This window comes from Orycteropus afer, unplaced genomic scaffold (assembly GCF_000298275.1).
Source record: "Orycteropus afer afer isolate SDZICR_OR568_19922 unplaced genomic scaffold, OryAfe1.0 scaffold00158, whole genome shotgun sequence".
In the NCBI taxonomy this organism is placed as follows: domain Eukaryota; kingdom Metazoa; phylum Chordata; class Mammalia; order Tubulidentata; family Orycteropodidae; genus Orycteropus; species Orycteropus afer.
Window position 1 is genome coordinate 247163 of NW_006921745.1, and position 23232 is coordinate 270394.

Sequence of the window (23232 nt, forward strand, 5' to 3'; positions counted from 1 at the left end):
AATGCTGAAAGTACCATGGACTGCTAAAAGAACTAACAGATCAGTCCTGGAGGAAGTGCACCCAAAATGCTCCTTGGAAGCGAGAATGGCCAGACTTCGTCTCACCTACTTTGGTCATATTGTCAGAAGGGACCATTCCCTGGAGAAGGATGTAATACTTGGTAGGGTGGAGGGTCGATGAAAGAGGGGGAGGCCTTCAACAAGATGGATTGACACAATGACTGTGATGATGGGCTCAGATATAGCAGGGATCATGGAGCTGGCACAGGATCGGGCAGTGTTTCATTCTGCTGTGCATGGGGTCACTATGAGTTGGAAATGACTCAACGGCACCTAACAACAACAATAAAAACAACAATTAATGGCATACATATACTATCAAGCATAACCCAGAAAGCAAAGTAGGTGGGATAGAAGCTAAATGACTGATACCTTTTAAAAATTAAATTCTTATGCTCATCAAAAGATTTGTCAAAAGGGTAAAAAGAGAACCTGCAGATTGGGAGAAAATATTTTCCTATGACATGTCTGACAAAGGATTTATCTCCAAAATCTATAGAAAACTTCAACACCTCAACACCAAAAAGACAAACAACTCAATTCAAAAATGGGCAAGACACATGAACAGACACTTCACTGAAGATGATATATAGGTGGCCAACAAACACATGAGGAATTCTACACAATCATTCAAACCAAACCAAACTCACTGCCGTGGAGTCAGATCCAACCCACAGCAACCCCTCCTTGGGTTTCTGAGGTGGTATCACTGCTAAAGTAGATTGCTCAACCTTCCTTCTGAGGAGTGGCTGGTGGATTTGAACCTCTAACCTTCTGGTTATCAGTCAAATGCCTTAGGCACTATGCCACCAGAGCTCCCCATTAGCCATTAGAGAGATACAAATCAAAATAACAACAAGATATCATCTCACCCCAGCAATAATAGCAAGTTCAACAGGACAGAAAATAACAAATGCTGGCAAGGCTGCAGAGAGATTGGAACTCTCATATACTGCTGGTGGGACTGTAAAATGGTACTACCATTGTGGCAAACAGTATGGCATTTCCTTAAAAAAACTGAAAGTAGAAATACCATTTGAACCAGCAATTCCATTACTAGGACTATATCCTAAAGAGGTGAGAGACAGGACATGAACAGACATATACACACCTATGTTCATTGCAGCACAATTTACTATAGCAAAGAAATGGAAACAACCTAAATTTCCATAAACAGATGAATAGATAATCAAACTACGATATATTCACACAACGGAATACTATGCTGCATTAAAGAACAATGAAGAATATGCAAATCATCTCACGACGTGCATGAACCTGGAGGACACTAAGTCAATCACAGAAAGACAACTATTGTATGAGGCAGTTACTGTAAAAAGTCAAGGAAGGGTTTGCTTAGGGAAGGGAACTCATTTTGTAGGTTACCAGGGATGGGAGTGAAAGGGAAGAAAGTAATTTCGGACTAGCTGGGGACCACACGCTGAGTTGGGTAAGGGGAGAGATTGTATGGAAAGAGTCTGTGACCAGCATGATAACACTGGGGAAAGGGAGGACACTGAATTGTGCACAACAGAGGCTAATACCAGTATATCCACAATACTACATTACCATTAACACCAAACATGAGGATTCAGATAAACATGTAGACAATTGAGAAGATTAGATGGGAGACAGTGAACAGGAATATACTCTAGACAAATGATTGATTCAACTGAAGCTACCCTTCACAGATACTAGTGATACAAAGCACCTGCAATCATTGCAGAAACAAGAGAAGACTGACATAGAACAATCCCTCATATACACCCAGACACTGAGAGAAAGATCCAATGGATCTGCCAATTGAGGACCACAGCATTGGGGGACACCAAAGTCATCTGGAACAATAAAATACATGAAAATCTTGTTCCAAAACCTATTTTGGTGAGTAGTGACTGGGGTCTTAAAATCTTCCAAGCAGCCATCTAAGATGCAGATAAGGGTCTCCTATTGTTGGAAGCAAAGAAGAGTGAAGAAAATCAAGGGCATTTGGAAACAATCAGCCCTAGGATATGATGTACCTCAAGACCAGAAAAACTAGGTGATACACAGGTATCAATGCCAACTATTAGAGAAGGGATCAAAACTGGAGGTCCTGGATAGAGTGGGAGGGAAAACGTGGAACAAAATTCAAAAACACAATAATGGCCAGAATTACTAGTTGGAACGAGTCTAGTAGGACCCCCAAGACTATGGCCCTGAGATATACTTTGGGCCTGGGATAAAACTCACTCCCAAGGGCTGGCTCTCAGCCAACAGTGAACAAGACTTGCATACAGAACAATCAACCTAGGGTGATGCACCCACCTACTCTATGGAGATACACCCTGTTCTGGTTACCTAGTGCTTCTCTGACAAGAGAATACCACAAATGGATGGCCTTAACAAACAGGAGTTTATTCTTACAATTTGGAGGCTTTAAGTCCAAGTTCAAAATGCCAGGATCCAAGGGCTGGGTGAAAGCCCCTCAACCTTGGGTTCCAGCTCTGCCTCCTGCTCCAGGTCCACTGGATCTAGAGGCATTTCTTCATTCAGACAGCTATTGGCTGCTGAGACTGATGAGCCCCAAGGTTGACAAGTAAAAAGACACAGTCCTGATGTTACCAATCCACACAGAAGGCCATTAACTTAAGTCCACTGTAAGTCCCAAAGTAGGCAGAGCATAGCAGGCCACTGAGCAATGACTTGGCTACATGCAGGGTCCAAGTGTGCCATAGGCTAGAGACCACTCTCAAAGCTTCTCCTTATATTCAGGAAGCAGACCACATACCCAAAGGCAGTCACTCAGCTGCTCCCAGTAGATTCCATCATGGAGTTGATTACCAGTATCATCATGGGGAATACTTACATCCAGCTGCCCATCCACTCAACCAGGCCTAGCCAAGTTGACATACAAACATAATGATCACACATCCCTTGGAGCAATCGCCCATGGGGCACCAGAGGGGCAACATTCACACTGAGGAAAAGCTGGACACACAGGAGTGCATAACTGAGAAGGGCATGGCGGGGGTGGTGGTGGTGGGGTTACTGGGAAGGGAGAAGAGGAGAGTAGGTTAGGGTTGGGGTTGGTAATTGGAGAGTGAAACCAAATGTACATGAAATGTTGAATGTAAAACAAATTCTGCTCTGTAAATTTGCACCTAAAGCACAATTTAAAAAAAAAAGAAAGAAAGAAGTTTGGTAGATAGCTACCTGGCCAACTGTCAGAAAGAGATCCATATTTGTAACCATTCCAAAGAAAGGTGATCCTACAGAATGTGGAAATTATCAAAAATATCATTAATATCACAAGCAAGTAAAATCGTGCTTAAAATAACACAAAAACAATCACAGAAGTATATTGACAGGGAACTGCCAGAAATGCAAACTGGACTCAGAAGAGAAGGTGGAATGAGGGATATCATTTCTGATGTCAGAAAGACCTGGGCTAAAAGCAAAGAATACCAGAAAGATATTTACTTGTGTTTTATTGACTATGTAAAAGCACTCAACTATGTAGATCATAACAAATTATGAATAATGTTAGGAAGAATGGCAATTCCAGAACACTTAACTGTGCTTATGAGGAACCTGTACATAGCTCAGGAGGCTGTATTTGAACAGAACAAGAAGGTACTGCATGGTTTAAAATCCAGAAGGGTGTGCATCAGGGTTGTACCATTTTACCACACTTATTTAATCTGTATGCTGAGCAAATATTCTGAGAAGGTGGCCAATATAAAGAAGAATGTGGCATCATAATTGGAGGAAGACTCATTATACAGATAACACAACCTTGCTTGCTCAAAGTGAAGATGACTTGAAACACTTACTAATGAAGATTAAAAACTATAGTGTGCAGTATGGATTATACCTCAACATAAAGAAAATGAAAATCCTCACAGCAGGACCATAAACATCATGATAAATGGAGAAAATTTGAAGTTGTTGAAGATTTCATCTTACTGAGATCTACAGTCAATATTTATGGAAGCAACAGTCAAGAAATTGGATGTCATATTGCACTGGGAAAATCTGCTGCAAAATACCTCTGTAAATTGTTGAAGAACAAAGATGGCACTTTGAAGATAAATGTGCTTCTCCCCTATGCCATGGTTGTTTCAATCACCTTATATGCATAGGAAAGCTTAACAATGAATAAGGAAGACCGAAGAAGAGTTGATGTTTTTGAGTTGTGGTCCTGGCAAAGAATACTGAAAGTACAATGAACTGCTAGAAGAACTAACAAATCGGTCCTGGAAGAAGTAAAACCAGAATGCTCCTTGGAAGGGAGAATGGCCAGACTTCGTCTCACTTACTTTAGTCATGTTGTTAGAAGGGATCATTCCTCGGAGAAAGATATCATGCTTGGTACAATGGAGAGTTATGAAAAAGGGAAAGGCCCTCAACAAGACAGATTGACACAGTGATTACAACCATGGGCTCAGGTATAGCAAGGATTATGAGGGTGGCCCAGGACTTGGCAGTGTTTTGTTCTATTGTAGATAGGGTTGTTACGAGTTGAGCTGCCACAACAGCAGCTAACAACAACAACAACAACATGAACTGCCAGAAGAGTGAACAAATATTTCTCAAAAGATGTACAGCCAGAACGCTCCTCAGATGCCAAGATAGCAAGACTTTGTCTCTCATTATTTGGTTGTGTTATTAGGAGGAATCATTCCATGGAGAAGGATACCATGTTTGATAGAATAGAGGATCAGTATAAAAAGGAAGCCCCTCAATAAGGTGGATAGACAGCATGGTTGCAATAATGGGCTCAAGCACAGCAGCTGTTGTGAGGATGGTGCAGATCAGACAGTGTTGTGTACTATTGTACATAGGGTCACTATAAGCTGCAACTGACTGGATGGCACCTAACAACAGCAACATCATAGTTAATGGTAAATGAATGAAGCCTTCCCCATGAGATATGAAACAATTCAAGGATGTCTGCTATCATCACTTCTATTCATCATTGAATTGAAACTTCTTATTAGGACAGTTAAGCAAGAAAAAGAAGCACAATGCATCCAGATTAGAAAGGAAAAAGTAAAATTATCTCTGTTCACAGATGAAATGATCTTATATCTGGGAAACCTTAAAGAATCCATACAAATAACTATTAGAACTAAAAAACAAATTCAGTAATTTTACAATATATACGATAAATAAACAAAAATTTGTTGTGTTTCTGCGTGCAAATGTATTAGCAAAAAAAAAAAAAAAAAATGTACAATAGCACCAAAAAGAATAAAGTCACAAAACAACTGACCCAGTATACTAAATTATCTAAGATCACTAGGAATAAATGTAACCATACACCAAAAGCTACAATTAAATAGATTTAAGGATTGCAAAGCATTGTAAATATAGTAGAAACTACTGGATTGTCCACTTCAAATTATCAAAATGGTGAATGTTATGTAAATTTAGTCTCAAAAAGGGATTTATTTGCAAACCAGTATTTAAATAAAGACAGACTGAAAGAGAAATCAAAGTAAAAGCAAGTTTTTTTTTTTTTTTTTAGGAAGGAGGAAAGGTGAGGTGATCAAAGGAGTTCAAACTCTAATCCTGTGCCATTGACTTGATTCCAACCCCATGAGACAGAATACTGGCAACTTCTTGGTTAGCTGCTGAATGCCTTAACCCCTGCACCACCAGAGCTCCTTTCAAAATAGTTAAGAGGTTGTAAAAAATGCTCAGTAGAAATGTTCTAACTGAAGAGTTAAACTTAATTGATAGCCTTGGGCATGCTCTTGCCAGCAATAGAGCTGTTCATGTGCTAATGCTTTTTTCCTAGTCTCATTTGTCTATCAAAGACAAGAGAGGATATCTGAATTAAAGATCAGAGAATGGAAAAGTCCCTTATCTCCAACTCTCAAGTCTCCTTTACTTTAAACATTATGACTTTTCAATAAATGTTGTGTCCCTAAGCAACTCTACTCTCTCTTCTTTATTATGAATAATTCAAATAGCACAGAGCAAATCAATAACACTCTTTTAAACCTAAAGTTATCACTTTTCACCAGCATTCATTCATTTTCTTTTGTCTTTTCTAGGAGGAAAACATGTTTATATGCATGTTTGATTGATGAGGAAACATACCCAAACTATGAGCATAAAGAGAAGAAAAATCTTTAATATTGTCATCAAATTAGTCCAAAAGCAAACATAAAAAAAGCAAAAATGCTATAACTTGCTAAGCCATGAGAGATAACAATTTTCAATAGTGTATTAGTGTTAACCCTTTAAGTCTACAGAGACTTTAAAGTTCTACCAACTGAAAAATTCTCACAATGTGGAAAATTGACTTATCTTTGTAGGGATTATAGATTCTTTCCTCATAAAAGGGCTTCTGTGTTTATGGGATTTTAAAAAATTGGATTTTTTTTCTTTTTTTTTTTAAATAAGGGAGCTATGAAAACACATTTGACTGAATAAAATGGTAAATCTTATTTTACTAAAAACCAAATTTAGACCATAACAAGATAGGCTCTAACAACAAAATGAACTATACTTTAGTCACATACCCTGTGTTTTTTATGATAAGCTCCTTGACCCACAGGGAAGGGGGAAAAAAAAAAAACAAAAAACTTCAAGATGCTATTACCTCCATAAAACAGGACTCCATAATTCTCAAAGGGAGCACTTCAGAACACTAAAAATTCTGCATCTCTAATGCAATTAATTAAAGAATGTTTACTGGCTATGAACTTGCAACCCCAGAGAAAATATGAACAGTAACCATAAAATCTCTATTTTGCTTCTCAGTATTATCCATTTGAAATCACCTAAGTTGTTAAAATACTAATCTGGATGACTTTCCGGGAATATATAGTTTCCATTTTTGAAAAAAAGTTCATGTTTGATGGCACGGTTATTGATAAAAGCCGTTAAACTGAACTATAGAAAGATTGTTTTCTCCTTTCTTCTTTCCTGAAGCAAAGTAAATATGTTTCATGTAGGTCTTTGTTATGAAAAGGTTTGGCAAACTATTTAAATACTGTTATTGTTGTTATGTGCCTTGGAGTCGGACCTGACTCATAGCAACCCTTCCTTCGGTTTCCGAGGTAGTATCACTATGGAAGTAGACTGCCCAACCTTCCTTCCGAGGAGTAGCTGATGTGTTTAAACTGGCAGCCTTCTGGTTAGCAGTCAAGTGCCTTAGGCACTACGCCACCAGAGAATACTAGCCAGTCATTATTCTTACATGAAATTACTTGAAGGTACATGGAATCTGTAATGATTTTCAATCGAAAAAGGAGTAGTTGTCCAGTTTAAAAGATGTTTCTCTCCATTTAATTCTTGACAAAGTTAGTTAGAGTTTATCTACTTATTTTCAGTAGGAAATGTATATCTGAAGACTTTTATGTTTCCCAAGACTTGAAGCTATACCTCAACACTCAATGGTTTCTTCCAAAGAATATTCTAACTAGCAGTACGTGAACAGACTTCTCAGAAGACAATTTTTTAAAAAATAATTTAGCATGAAGTAAAGATAGTAGAGATATTAGAAAGAGACTGGGAGCTCTGGTGGCATAGTGCCTAAGGCATTTGACTGCTAACCAGAAGGCTGGTAGTTCAAACCCACCAGCCACTCCTCAGAAGGGAGGTTGGGCAATCTACTTCTGTAGCAATACCGCCTGGGAAACCCAAGGAGGGGTCACTGAGTGGAGTCCAACTCAATGGCAGTGTGTTTGGTTTTTTGGTTTTTAAGAGAGTCACTTGGCAGTTCAATGGTAAAATTCTGGCCTTCCATGCAGGACACTCAGATTCAATTCCTGGTCAATGCACCACAAACACAGTCACCATAGGTCTGACAGTGGAGACATGTGCATTGCTATGATGCTACACAGGTTTCAGTGGAGCTTCCAGATTAGGATGGACTCTTAGAGAGGCCTGAAAATTTACTTCTGAAAATTAACTAAGAAAAATCCTATGGATCACAATGATCTGATCACAACTGATCATAGGAATGGTGTAGGAGCAGATTGCATGGACCGTCATTCGATTGTGCATAGGGTCACCATCAGTGTGAGACTCACTTGATGACAACTAACAAGAAGAAAGATGTCAGAAGGTGTATTCTTATGCAGAAATGTACCAGTCCTGGGATGAATGTCAGAATGAACTCTCTAATGTTCATCTTCATTTTATGGTGTATGTGGACAGTAGAAGGGATCCAAGGAAAGAACAAATGTTGAAAAGGAAAGTAGAGAGAGAAAAAGAAGGAAGAAGAACAACAGGGAAACAAAAAGCAAACACTTTTAGATGAATACATTTCATCTCACAAAACCACAATCCTCTTTGATAAATTAATATGATAAGGAATCTACTTTTCTGTAAGGGAACATAGTTTTGTTTTTCTTAACACATTCTAAATTTGTTTTTTGGGGGGCTACACTACATAGCAGAATATCAGTGTTACATAAGGAAAAGTTACCCCTCAACACTAAATAAATAATAACTATTTAATTTTGGAAAATAAACTAGTTTTTTTTTTTTGTATATATATATATATATATATATATATATATATATATACACACACACACACTAAGAAAATCCTATAAAAAAAAAAAAGAGAAGGGAAGATGACATCTTACCTGTAGCCACACATTTGTTCCCTCTGGTATCTTAATGCTTAAAAAACTAGGTGCAGAAGTTTGAAGTGGAGATTCTGGGGCTGTGAACATCTCATTGAGTTGGAGAAGGCCAGATTTAGTGGAGAAGAAGAAATGAGGGAGAGGCAGGGTAAACAGCCAGGAAGAATAAAATTTAATGAATCTGCCCTGCAGTATGCCAGCCAACAAGACAGAGCATCAGAGGGTTCCCTGGGCAGTGGAGTGGGAGCACTGCAGGACCAGTGGCCACTCCACAGGACTACCCACAGCATTGGCTTCTATCAGTAACTTTGGGACCAGTGCTAAGGAGAAGGGCAGCATTTCTGAGAAGTGGAGCAGAGACCTCTCTGGCTCAGTTCGCTGCTGATCTGGGACCAGAGAGCTTAGTCTTATTGGTTCCCTTTGTAGATAAGTTTTTGTTTTTTCCTGAGCTGCTTTCAGGATTCTTTCTTTGGTTTTCATTTTGGAAAGTTTGATTATGCTATGTCTTGATGATTTTCTTCTGGGGTCTGCCCTATTTGGGGTTCATTGAGCTTATTCAATGCATATCTTCTTGTCTTTATTATGTTATAAAAGGTTTCTTCCAAAAAATTTTCTTTATGCTTTTTTTGGTCTCTTCCTGTAGAATTCCAATCACATGTAAGTCATTCTTCTTCTTGTTGTCCCACATAAATCTTAAGTTTTCTTTTCATTTTTCCCCTAACAGAGTAGTATTGAGAGATTTGTCTTCAATCTCACTAATTTTTTGTTCAATTTATTGTTTTCCATTAATTTCTTTTCCTTTCAATTTGTTACCTATTTATGAAATCTTAGTATTAATCTTCTGTATTTCTATTTACTCTTTGTATTTCTAATTTTTCATTTTGTTCTTGTATTGATTAATATATCTCCAACTCAATGAGATGTTCACAGCCCCAGAATCTCCACTTCAAACTTCTGAATTCTTCTAGAGTTTTGTTTGTGTCTTCTTTGATTTTGTCAGTGTTTTCCTTGATCCTCTAGCCTTTGAAGATACCTAAATATAATTCTTTTGAATTCCTAATCAGATAGTTCCAATGCTATTTTTTCTTCAGTGAGGTTTTCTGGCTTGGTATTTTGATCATTTTTTTGTGTCACTCTGTTTTGCTTCTTTGTGTTAACTGAGTTTGTCTGTGAGGCATCATGGTATTGTATTTGTATTTAATTGGCAATTGTATGTTGGTGTAATTTCCATAATTCCCAAAGGGTTTTTTTTTTTTTTTATGTTTTTTTGTTTGTTTTGATACATATGAGCAACCAGAGAAATGTGCTACTCTTCTCACTGGTTTGGCAAGACTTAGGCACTCATCATCTTTCTCTGATGAGGTGATGGAGGATGGGAATGGGTGCCCAGTTCTCTGTTTATTGTTCCTGTAGAGCAGTTGAGGGTGTGTTAGACTGGTGATGGTTTCTGTCTGTCATTGATCAGGTGGTGAAGGAGCAGGTCTAGGTCATTGCTGAGTGGGTGGGGCTGCTAGAGGTGCAGATGCAGTTGGGCAGTGTGGGGATGGTTGCTGTCTCCCACCAGTGGTACCAGATAAAGAAAAGAAAAAAAAAGGAGAAAGAAATATAAACAAAAAAAGAGAAAACAATTAAGAAAAATGCAATAACATAACAAATGGCAAAAAAAAAAAATGGAAATAAAAAGATTTTTAAAAAGGAAGATAATAAGAAAAGAGAATTAAAATATAGTGAGTGGAAGAAAATTTAAAAAACAGAATAGTAAAGAAAAATACAAAGAGCAGAACCAAGTGAGGGAACAAAAATTCAAGAGAAAAAGAAGAAAGGAGAAAAAAGAATAGAGGAAAACAGAAACAATTGAAGAGAAAGATAAGAAAACAAATACAGAAAAAAAACAAAAAAAAAAAAAGGAGAAAACTGTGGGAGGCAGGGCGCCCAGGCGGTACTCCTATCAGTAAAGGAGGCAGCAGGGGCAAGGTCCCTGGTTCCAGAAGACACTGCCAATAGCTTTAAAAGTGACTGAGGGAAACGTGCCTGGTCTCAGAAGTTCCCACCAGATCAGAGGGTGGCTGTAGGCAGAGTGCCTGGTCACAGAAGGAGTTTACACTGGCCCAGAGGGTGGCTGCAGGCAAGGAACATAGTTTTTAGATGGAGTTCCTGCTGGTCTAGATGGTGAGTGGGGGTGGGGGATGGCTGCAACTTTGATCACCTGGAGCATGTGGAAAATCATATTTTTTCTGGTCACCACCTACCAGTGTCAGCAGCTGTGTGGTCCTGACTGAGCAGAGCTAATTATCAAGATGTGGTCCCAATTAGGGTGCTGTTCACATATATTCAAAATGTGTACACTGTGTCAGGCCAGATGACAAATCACCACTCCGTTTGTCTCCCTTTTCACTGTATTCATGTTTCCTCTTCTAGTTGATATTTGAACAACTTCTTGATCCTTTCCTTTGAAGCTCAGTATTCCAAAATTATCATATGTGTCTGTTTCATTTGGTTTCTCATGTCTCTGTTAAAGTTGTCTGGGTAGCTTGTCTGCTTACTCTGCCATCTGGCTAGAAATCTGATAAACAACCTCTTGAATCTATGCTCCCCTCTCTTTAAATTGTAGCTTTTTGAGTATTATTGTAGGATTCATTTTGTTTGTTCCCTGAATTTGTTTCTTTATATTTGTGTTAGGGGCTTAATAGACAAATTTCTCTAGCCATCAGAATGAATTAGGTTCAGAAGAAAATAAACCAACTTTTGTAGGATTGTTATGATGAATCCCAGAATTTTCTTAATACTCAAACTATGGGCACAGATTCAAGCATCTTTTTTTGTTTTAGTTTTAGTTTTATATTCTAATGTGGGTGAAGATTTCCAGAACAAATTGATTTGCCATTCAATAATTCATATACGTTTTATTTTGTGACATTGATTGCAATCCACACAATGCAACAATGTTCTTCCCACTTCTTCCTTGTGTTTACCATTTTCATATGACTTTCTTTACTATCTCTTCCTGCCTTCTGAGATTTATTCCTGAATGTCATCTTTGGTGATGTGCCTATTTGTGTCTTCTGCCCATTTTTTAACTGAATTGTTTGTATTTTTGTTGTAGAGATGTTGAAGTTTTCTGTAAATGTTAGAGATTAGACCCTTGTCCCATATGCCATTGCCATTTTTATTTTTATTTATTTATTTATTTTGCCAAGTCTGTACATTTTCTTTTCACTCTTTTGGTGAAATATTTTGATATATATAAAAGTAAATTTTTAAAAGGTTCCAGTCATTAGTTTGTGTTCTACTTTTTGTGCATTTTTAGTTATGTTCAATAGTGCATTGGTGTCATGTATTAGTGCCCTTCAGTTTACTTATAATTTTTTTTATGAACTTTTTTTAAAAAAATTTTATTGTGATTTGGGTGAAAGTTTACAGAGCAAATTAACTTTCCATACAGCAGCTCACATAAACTTTGTCTCATGACATTGACTGCAATTTACCACAATGCAACAGCTCCCCTCCCACTTCCTACCAATAGTTTCCTCTTCCCTGTGTCCTTCCCTCCCACACATTTCTGCTTCCTGAGCTGTCTCCCTTTGCATACACAGCCCATCCATTCTCGCATGATTGATCTCTCCAAGGAGTATATCTACATAATGTACATTTTTAGCTCATATGCCTGTCTTTTGTTTGGCTGGAAGCCATTGGAATGGGTTCAATTCCAGACCTGAAGGGCATCTAGGGGCCACAGTCTCAGTGGTTCCATCAGGCTCTAATCGACCAACAAACCTGGTCCCTTTTTTTTTTCCCAAATGATTTTGAGTTTCTTTTCACATTGTTCTCCCACTATATCCATTATCTCCTACAGAGATCCCCCTCCGAGTGGTTGACAATGGTAGCCAGACACACCATCTTTGATGAACATTTTAGTTTTAGGTTTTACATTTAGATCTTTAATCTTTTTTTTTTTTTTTTTTTTTTTATGGTGAGATACATGGATCCTGTTTTATTTTTCTGGATATCCATTTTTGCCAGCACCATTTGTTAAAGAGACAATCTCTTCTCCTTTTAATGAATTTTGGCTCTTTGTCAAAGATCAGTTTCCCATGCTTTTGTTAGATGTTGTTGAGTACGTTCCAATTCATAGCATCCTTATGCACAACAAAACAAAACACTGCCCAGTCTTGTGTCAGCCTCACAATACTTGCTATACCTGAGCTGAGCCCATCATTGCAACCACTGTGTCAATCCATCTAGGTGAATGGATTTATGTCTGAGTCCTCAATTTTGTTGCATTGGTCTGCTTCTGTCATTGTACCAATACTAGTTTTTTTTTTTTTTTTTTTTTACTACTAGGGCTGTATAGTAGGTTTTGAGATCTAGGAGTCGGAGGCCTCCTACTTGCTTATTTATTTTTTGCATTGCTTTGTTTATCCAGTGCCTTTGTCTTTTAGATGTAAAGTAGTGATTTTTTTTTTTTTTTTCTTTTCATATCTTTACAGAATGATAATGGAATCTGGATCAGAATTGTATTATATCTGTAGATTACTTTCTGTAGTATTGACATTTTCACAATGTTAAGTCTTCTTGTCCATGAGCATGGTATAGTCTTCCACTGATGTATCTGTTTTTGTTTCTTATTTTAGATTTTTATAGTTATCTTTCTGCATAGAAATCCCCATAGACAATATGAGAAAACTACTAGAACTAATGGAACAATTCAGCAAAGTGGCATAGTAGATCAATATATAAAAATCAGTCAGATTACTCTACATTAATGAAAAGAATTCTGAGAAGAAAATCAGGAAAATAATATTATTTACAATAGCTATCAAAAAGATGGAATACTTAGAAATAAATCTAACCAGAGATACAAAAGACCTATACAAAGAAAACAACAAAACACTTCCATGAGAAATCAAAAGAGATCTATGTAAATGGAAGAATGTACCACCCTCATGGGTCAGCCTCTCTCTGAAAAAACAAAAAAAGCTCACTGCCATCAAGTTGATTCCAATTCATAGTGACTCCACTGGATTTCCAAGACTGTAAATCTTTATGGAAGTAGATTGTCTCATCTTCCTCCTGCAGATTAGCAGGTGGGTTTGAATAGGAAGTTTTAATATTGCAAAAATGTCAATACTACCGAAAGCAATCTACAGATATAATGCAATCCCCAATCTGAAATTACAGCATCATTCTATAAAGAGATGGAAAAACTAATCACTAATGTTACATCAAAAGGAAAGAATCCTAAAATAAGGAAAGCACTACTAAAGAAGAAGAACAGAGGAAAGGCCTCACACTTTCTGACCTCAAAACCTATTACACAGCCATGGTACTCAAGAGCCTGGAACTGGGAAAATGACAGACACCTAGACCAATGGAACAGAACTGAGAACCCAGAAGTAAATCCATCCACTAATGGAGAGCTGAACTTTGGCAAAGGGCCAAAACTCATTACATGGGGAAGAAATAGTCTCTTTAATGAATGATACTGGCAAAACAGGATGTTCATTTGCAGAAAAATGAAACAAGACCCGTATCTCACATGATGTATAAAAATGAAATTAATTGGGATCTAACACCTAAATGTAAAACCTAAAACTATAAAAACTACCAAAGAAAAAAAGCAGCAAGCTTAAAGTTCCTCATATATGACATAAATAAACTGTCTAACATAACTAAAAACATACAAAGGGCAGAAGACAAACCAAATGACTGGGACCTCCTGAAAATTAGACAGTTTTGCACATCAAAAGATTTCACCAACAGGATAAAAAAAGAACTCACAGCCTGGGGAAAAAAGAATTGGCAATAACATATTGGAAAAGGGACTTTATTAGCTTCTGCACCCCAACAACAAAAATAAAAATAATCCAATTAAAAGTGGGCAGAAAACATGAACAAACACTTCACTAAAGAAGACATTCAGGTGGCCAAAAACACATGAAGAAATGCTATGATCATTAGCCCTAAGAGAAGTGCAAATCAAAACAAAATGGGATATAATCTCATCTTATCATCAATGTTGTTGTTAAGAACAATTGAGTCAGCTCTGACTCACAGCAATCCTATGTACAAGAGAACAAAACACTGCCCAGTCATGCACCATCCTCATAATCTTTGCCATAGCCCATCATTGCAGCCACTATGTCAATCCATCTTTCTGAAGGTCTTCCTCTCTTTCCCTGACCATCCCCTTTGCTAAGCATTATATCCTTCTCCAGGTATGGCCCCTTATGTGACTAAAATGTTGTTGTTATGTGCTGTCGAGTCTGACTCATCTCATAACGACTGCTCCTTGGGTTTCCGAGGCAATATTACTATGGAAGTAGATTGCCCCATCTTCCTTCTGAGGAGTGGCTGGTGGATTTGAACCACCAGCCTTCTGGTTATCAGTCAAGTGCCTTAGGCACTATGCTACCAGAGCTCCTGTGACTAAAATAGGTGAGACAAAATCTGGTCATTCTCATTTCCAAGGAGCATTCAGGCTGAACTTCTTCCAGGAAAGATTTGTTTGTTCTTCTGTCAGTTCAGAGTATTTTTAGCATTCTTCACCAATACCATAATTCAAAGACATCAACTCTTCTTTGGTCTTCCTTTTTCACATGCATATGAGGTGATTGAAAACACCATGGTTTGAGTTAGGCCCACTGTATCTTCAAAGTCACATCTTTGCTCTTCAACAGTTTAAAAAGGTCTTTTGTAACAGATTTTCCTGTGCAATACAACATCTGATTTCTTGACTGCTGCTTCCATGAGTGTTGATTGTGAATCTAAGTAAAATAAAATCTTTGACAACTTCAATCTTTTCTCCATTTACCATGATGCTGCTTATTGGTCTAGTTATGAGGAGTTTTATTTTCCTTATGTTGAGGTGTAATACATACTGAAGACTATAGTCATTAACCTTCATCAATAAGTGCTTCAAGCCATCTTCACTTTCAGCAAGCAATGTGTCATCTGCATATCACTGGCTGTTAATAAGTTCCCAATGCCAATCCCAATGCCACATTCCTCTTCATATAGTCCAGCTACTTAGATCATGTGCTCAACATAGAGATTGAATAAGTATACTGAAAGAGTACAAACCTGACACACATCCTTCCTGATTTAAATCATGTAGTACTCCCTCATTCTGTTTGAACAACAGCCTCTTGGTCTATGTACAGGTTCCTCATGAGCACAACTAAGTGTTCTGGAATTCTCATTCTTCTCAATGTTATCCATAACTCATTATGATCAACACAGTTGAATACCTTTGCATAGTCAATATAACAAAAGTAAATATATTTTTGGTATTCTTTGCTTTCAACCAAGATCCATCTGGCATCAGCAATGGTATCCCTTATTCCACATTCTCTTCTGAGTCCAGCTTGCATTTCTGGAAGTTCTTTGTCAATATACTGCAGCAACTAATCTTGAATTATCTTCAGCAAAATTTTACTTGTGTGTGATATTAATGATATTGTTCAATAATTTCCACATTCTGTTTGGTCACCTTTCTTTGTAATGGACAAAAATATCAATCTCTTCTAGTCAATTGGCTAGGTAGCTGTCTTCCAAATTACTTGCCATAAATGTGTGAGTGCCTCCAGTGCTACATTTCTTTTGTTGAAACATCTCAATGAGCATCTGTCAATTCCTTTAGCCTTGCCTTTCACCAATTTCTTTAACACATCTTTGACTTCTTCCTTCAGGACCATTGGTTCTTCATCTTATAATACCTCCTGAAATAGTTGAACATCAACCATTTAAAGAAAACAAAAAAGTGACTGTGTGTATTCCTTCCATCTTCTTTTGATGTTTCCTGCATCATTCAATATTTTGTTAATAGAATCCTTCAATATTACAACTCAATGCTTGAAATTTTTCTTCAGTTCCTTCAGCTTGAGAAATGCCAAGTATATTCTTCCCTTTTGGATTTCTCACTCCAGGTTTTTGCACATTGCATTATAATAATTTATTTTGTCTTCTTGAGCTGCTCTTTGAAATCTCTTCAGCTCTTTTATCTCATCATTTCTTCCATTCATTTTACCTACTATCCATTCAAGAGAAAGTTTCAGAGTCTCTTCTGACATCCATTTTGGTCTTTTCTTCATTTCTTGTCTTTTTAATGGACTTTTGCTCTCTTCATGGATGATGTTATTAATGTCATCTCACAATACCTCTGGTTTTGGTCATTGGTGTTCAATGCATCAAATCTATTCATATGGTGTCTAAATTCAGATGGGATATAACCAAAGTCATATTTTGGTTCTCATCTATTTGTTTTAATTTCTTCATCTTTAACTTGTATCTGAGCAGTTGACGATGTGTTCCAAAATCATTTCCTGGCCTTGTTTTGGCTGAAGATACTGAGCTTTTTCATCATCTCTTTCCACAGAGGTGTTGTTGTTGTTGTTATGTGCCATCACGTTGGACCCGACTCATAGAGACCCCTCCTTGGGTTTTTGAGGCGGTATCACTACAGAAGTAGATTTCCCAATCTTCCTTCCGAGGAGTGGCTGGTGGGTTTGAACCACCAGCCTTCTGGTTAGTAGTCAAGTGCCTTAGGCACTATTCTATCAGAGCTCCTATTCCACAGAGGTAGTTGATCTAATTTCTGTGTATTTCATCTGGTGATGTCCACATGTATAGTCACAATTTGCATTGTTGAAAAAAAGGTATTTGTTGGAGATCCTGAATAGAGAGGGAGGGAAAATGTGGAACACAATCCAAGAACTCAATAATGATGAGAATTACTGGTCAGATTAAATCTGGTGAGACCCCCAATACTATGGCCCTGTAATATATTCTGCACCTGAAATAAAACACACACCCAGGGGCCACCTCTCAGTCCAATAGTTAACAAGATGTACACACAGACCACTCAACCCAGGGGATGCACCCACATATTCTATGGAAATACATCCCTTAGAGCAATAGACCACAGGACACCAGAGGACAAACATTCAAACTAAGGAAATTCAGGACAAACAAGAGTGCATAAATATAAGGGGCACAGGGGGGAGGATATAGGGCAGGGAGGGGAGGATATAGGGCAGGGAAGGTTGGACATGGTAAATGGAGAATAAAACTAAATGTACATGTAACATTGAATGTAAAACAAGCTCTTAAAATAAAAAATAAATTATAAATAAAATTTAAAAAAGAAGGGAAAAAAGAAAAAAAGATATTTGTAATGAATAAATAATTGGTCTTGTAAAATTCTATTATGCAGTCTTCAGCTTCATTTCTATAACCAAGGCCATATTTTACAACTACCAATGAATCTTCTTTGTTTCCAACTTTTGCATTCCAATCACCAGTAATAATGAATACATCTTGACTGCATGTTTGGTCCATTTCAGACTGTAAGTATATTCAATTTCTCCATCTTTGACTTTACTGGTTGGTGTAAAACTTTGAATAACAGTCATATTATCTGGTCTTCCTAGTAGCCATATGAATATTATATTACCACTGACAGCATTGTACTTCAAGATAGATATTGAAACATTCTTTCAGACAATGAATGTGATGCCATTCCTCTTCAATTTGTCATTCTTGGCATAGCAAACCATATGATGGTGAGATTTAAAATGGCCAAAACTAGTCCATTTCAGCTCACCAGTGCCTAAAATATCAATCTTTATGCATTCCATTTCATTTCTGACAACTTCCAATTTTCCTAGATTCATACTTTGTGCATTCCACCTTCTTATTATTAATGGATGTTTGCAAATATTTATTCCTATTTTGGGTCATGCCCCATCAGCAAAGACAGGTCATGATTGCTTTACTCCATCCATGTCATTAAGGTCATTTTTACTTTGAGAAGACAGGTCTTCCCCGGTCTTATTTTGAGTGTCTTCTTACCTGAGGGGCTTATCTTCTGACACTATATTAGACAGTGTTTCAGGGCTATTCATAAAGTTTTCCAGTAATATATCACACAGAGATTTTCAGTGCTATTCATAACATTTTAGGGGAGCTCTGGTAGCATAGTGGCTAAGACACTTGCCAGCTAACCAGACGGCTGGCGGTTCAAACCCACCAGCCACTCCTCGGAAGGAAGGTTGGGCAATCCTACTTCCATAGTGATACTGCCTCAGAAACCCAAGGAGGGGTGGCTATGAGTCGGGTTTGACTCGACGGCACATAACAACAACAACAACATTCATAACATTTTCACTGGCCAATTCTTTCAGAAGTGGATGACCCTATCCCTCTTCTCAGTCTTAGTCTGGAAGCTCTGCTGTAACCTGTCCTTTATGGGTGACCTTTTTGGAATTTGAAAAACTGGTGTCATAGCCTGCCATCTCACAGAAACATGCAAGCTGCCATAGTACAATAAACTCGACACAGTTCAAAAAAATAGTAAACTTCAAATGTTGATGAAGATGTTTATACACTCTAGGTGGGATTGTAAAATGATAAAACCACTGTGGAAAACAGTGTGGCATTGCCTCAAAAATGTTGGAAATAGAAATACTTTATTATCCAGAAATCCCAATAGTAAGTATATATCCTACAGATATAGAGCCATGACATGAATAGACATATGAGCATCTATGTCTTTTCAGCACTAGTCACAATGGAAAAAACCTAAATGTCCATTAATAGATGAATGAATAAACAAACTATGGTTCATACACACAATGGAATTCTATACAATGTTAAAGAATAACAATGAATTGGCAAAACATCTCTGAACATGAATAAACATGGAGAACATTATGCTGAGTGAAATGAGTCAGTCACGAAAAGTACAAATATTGTATGAAACCATAATTGTAAAAGTCAATAAAAAGTTTTCACAGAAAAAGAAACATTCTTTGATAGTTATCATGGGTGGCAGGGGAAGAGAGGGTAAACCACTATATAGAGGGTAGAAATATATAACTTGGGGGAAGAGGAAGGCAACATATAACAAAGAGAAGGTAAGCAAAAAATGATCAAGACAAAGGAAGATACTTGGAGGAGTACAAGAGTTAAAGGCAACAAAGGTCAATATTATTACATACACAATCCTGCAATAACAGTAGTAACAATAATCCTACAAGTGGATACATTGATAGACACTCAAGCTCAACAGATGTAGGAAGGACAATGAGACTATATATGTGTGTGTGTGTGTGTGTGTTTGACAAATGATGTTTGTGATGGTTAAGTTTGTGTGTCAACTTGGCTAGGCCTGGCTGAGTGACTGGGCAGCTGGATGTAGTATTCCCCATGATGAGACTGTCAATGAACTCCATGGTGGAATCTACTGTGAACAGCTAAGTAGCTGCCTTTGGGTATGTGGTTAGCTCCCCATATATAAGAAACAGATTTTGGAATGGTCTCTAGCTTATGGCATACTTTAACCCTGCATGTAGCTGTGTCATTGTTCAGCAGACTGCCATGCTCTGCCACTCTTGGGACTTTCAATGCACTTGAATTAATGGCCTGCCATGTGTTTTAGTAACATTGGGACTGTGCCATTTTATTTGTTGACTTTGGGCTTGTCAGCCTCAGCAGCCAGTAGCTGCCTGAGAGAAGAAATGCTTCTAGTTTCAGTAAGCCTGGAGCAAAAGGCATAGTGAAACTCAAGGTTGAGGGGCTTTCACACAGCCCCTAGAGCCTGGCATGTTGAACTAAAACTTAAAGCCCCCAAACTGTAAGAGAATAAACTCCTGTCTGTTCAAGCCATCACTTTTGTGGTACATTCTTGTCAGAGCAGCACTAAGTAACAAGAACAATGTTTATACATAGGTATTTATATATGCTGCAAATATATTAATGAATATATTTGAGCATACACAGACAAGCTACTTAAATTTCTTGGCTATAACTAAACACCATGAGGGAAAGACTTTTTTTTTTTTATTATTTTTGGCCTGAGGGCTCATGGCCATAGTCTTGGGGGACATCAAGGTCAATTGGCACAACATAGTCCACAAAGAAAATGCTCTACATACTACTTTTGTGAGTTGGAACTCTTAAAACTTGTGAGCAGCCATCTAAGATTTACTTATTGGTCTCTCCCTGTCCAGAGCAAAGATGAGTGGAGAAAATCAGAAGCACATGGAAACAACTAGTCCAAAGAACTAATGGGCCACATGAACCTCAGCCTGTGTGACCCTGAAACTGGAAGAACTAAATGGTGTCTAGCTACCACTACTGACCATTCTGAAAGAGATCACATTAGAAAACCCTGGATAGTATAGGAGAAAAAAAAATGGATCAAAACTTAAAATCACAAAAAGACTAACCGTAGTGGTCAGAAAGAGACTGGTGAGATCCCTGAGACTGTGGCATTAGTCATCCTTTTGGCCTGGACCTAAACTCACCCCAATGGCTCAGTTTTCAGCCAAACAGTATACAGGTCTACAAGGTGAACAATAGAAATAAGAAGGTACATAGTCCTTAGTAGAATAAACCATTCAAGAATTAAAAGAGCAGCATTTTCCCAAAGTCAAAGATAAGAAGGTAAGAAGAGTTAGGAAAGAAGGAGGAATGGGATATGAGAAACACAAGTAGGAAATAGGATGTGTGATATTACATAGAGGGGACTGCAATCAATGACATTAAGCAAAATATGTATGAATTATTGACTTTCAAACCAATTTGCTTTGTAAATTTTCACCCAATAAAAAGTTAGAAGGAAAATAAGAAGAGGTTATTATGTTAAAACAATTCCTGAGTGGTCATTGAGGCATAGAGTCCAAACAGCTTGGCTGATACCAAAGTCTAAATCTTGATATTCAAGATTATTGGAGGTAATCCACTTTTGAAATCCCACTTCTGACACCAAATATCTCAAAGAACAAAATCTCACACTCTCTTAGGGATGAAAGAAAAATAATTTTATTGAGGAATAATAACAGCCACATTTGGACAGCACATAGGGAGCTTACTAAGTGCTCTGAAATCCAATCAGAGTAAGGATCTTTTACAACTGTAAATTAGCTTAATCCTCATGACCACAAAGATTTCTAAATTAATGCGTTATTTCACATGTTTTCCACTGATCAACTGATCTATTTTCCATGCAAGAAAAATCTGAGATATCATTTTAATATTCACTTTCTTATCACACAGTTCCTGGGCATTACATGCTTACAGGAATATGCCTGATATTGTATCTTTTTCTACCTCTCTGCCTTGGGTTTCTCAGAAGCTATGTAGATCAACCCTTTATTGGAAACCTGCCCCAAAATGCCTCTGAATTTTAGGGCCCACTACTACAGTTTATTTCCACCATTTGTCAGTTTGTTGTACTGTGGTGTCTTGTATATTGCTGTGAGTCTGGAGGCTATGCCACCAGTATTTCAAATACCAGCAGGGTCACACATGATGGATAGGTTTCAGTGGACCTTCAAGACTAAGGCAGACTCATAAGAAGGAAGGGGCCATCCACATCTCAAAGAATTGGCCAGTAGAAACCTTATGAAATACAGTGAAACATTGTCTGATATATTACTGGATAACTTTATGAATAGCTCTGAAACACTGCCTGATATAGTGTCAGAAGATGAGCCCCTTGGGTCAGAAGGCACTCAAAATATGACTGGAGAAGATCTGGCTACTCAGGGTAGAGCCAACCTTAATCATGTGGATATAGCAAAGCTTTTTAGACCTCTATTAGTTGATGTGACATGATTCAAAATGGGAAGAAACGTCTGCAAACATCCATTAATAATAGGAACATGGAATGTATGATGTATGAATCTAGGAAAACTGGAAGTTGTCAGAAATGAACTGGAATGCATAAAGTTCGATAGCCTAGGTATTAGTGAGCTTAAATGAATTGGTTTTGGCCATTTTGAATTAGATAACCATATGATCTACTATGCCAGGAATGAGAAATTGGAGAGCAATGGCATGACATTCATCATCACAAAGAATGTTTCAAGATCTATCCTGAAGTACAATGCTGTCAGTTATAGGATAATATGCATATGCCTACAAAGAACACCAGTTAATACTACTATTATTCAAATTAATGCTCCAACCACAAAAGCCAAGGATGAGAAAATTGAATGTGTTACCAACTTCTGCAGTCTGAAATTGACCAAGAATGCAATCAAGATGTGTTGATTATCACTGGCAATTGGAATGCAAAAGTTGGAAACAAAGAAAAACCACCAGTAACTGGAAAATAAGGCCTTGGTGATAGAAATAATTCTGGAGATCACATGATAGAATTTTGCAAGGCCAACAACTTATTCATTGCAAATACCTGTTTTCAGCAACACAAACGACTGCTCTACACATGGACTTCACTAGATGGAGTACACGGGAATCATGTAGACTACATCTGTGGAAAGAGGTGATGGAGAAGCTCAATATCTTCAGCCAAAACAAGGCCAGGAGCTGATTGTGGAACAGACCATCATTTGCTCATATGGCAACTTCAAGTTGAAGCTGAAGACAATTTAAACAAGTCCATAAGACCCAAAATATGACCCTGATTATGTCCCTCCTGAATTTAGAGACCATCCAAAGAATAGATTTGATGCCCTGGACACCAATGACCTAAAAACAGAGGAATTGGGTGATGACATCAAGAATATCATCCATGAAGAAAGCAAAACATCATTAAAAAGACAAAAAAGGAAGAGAA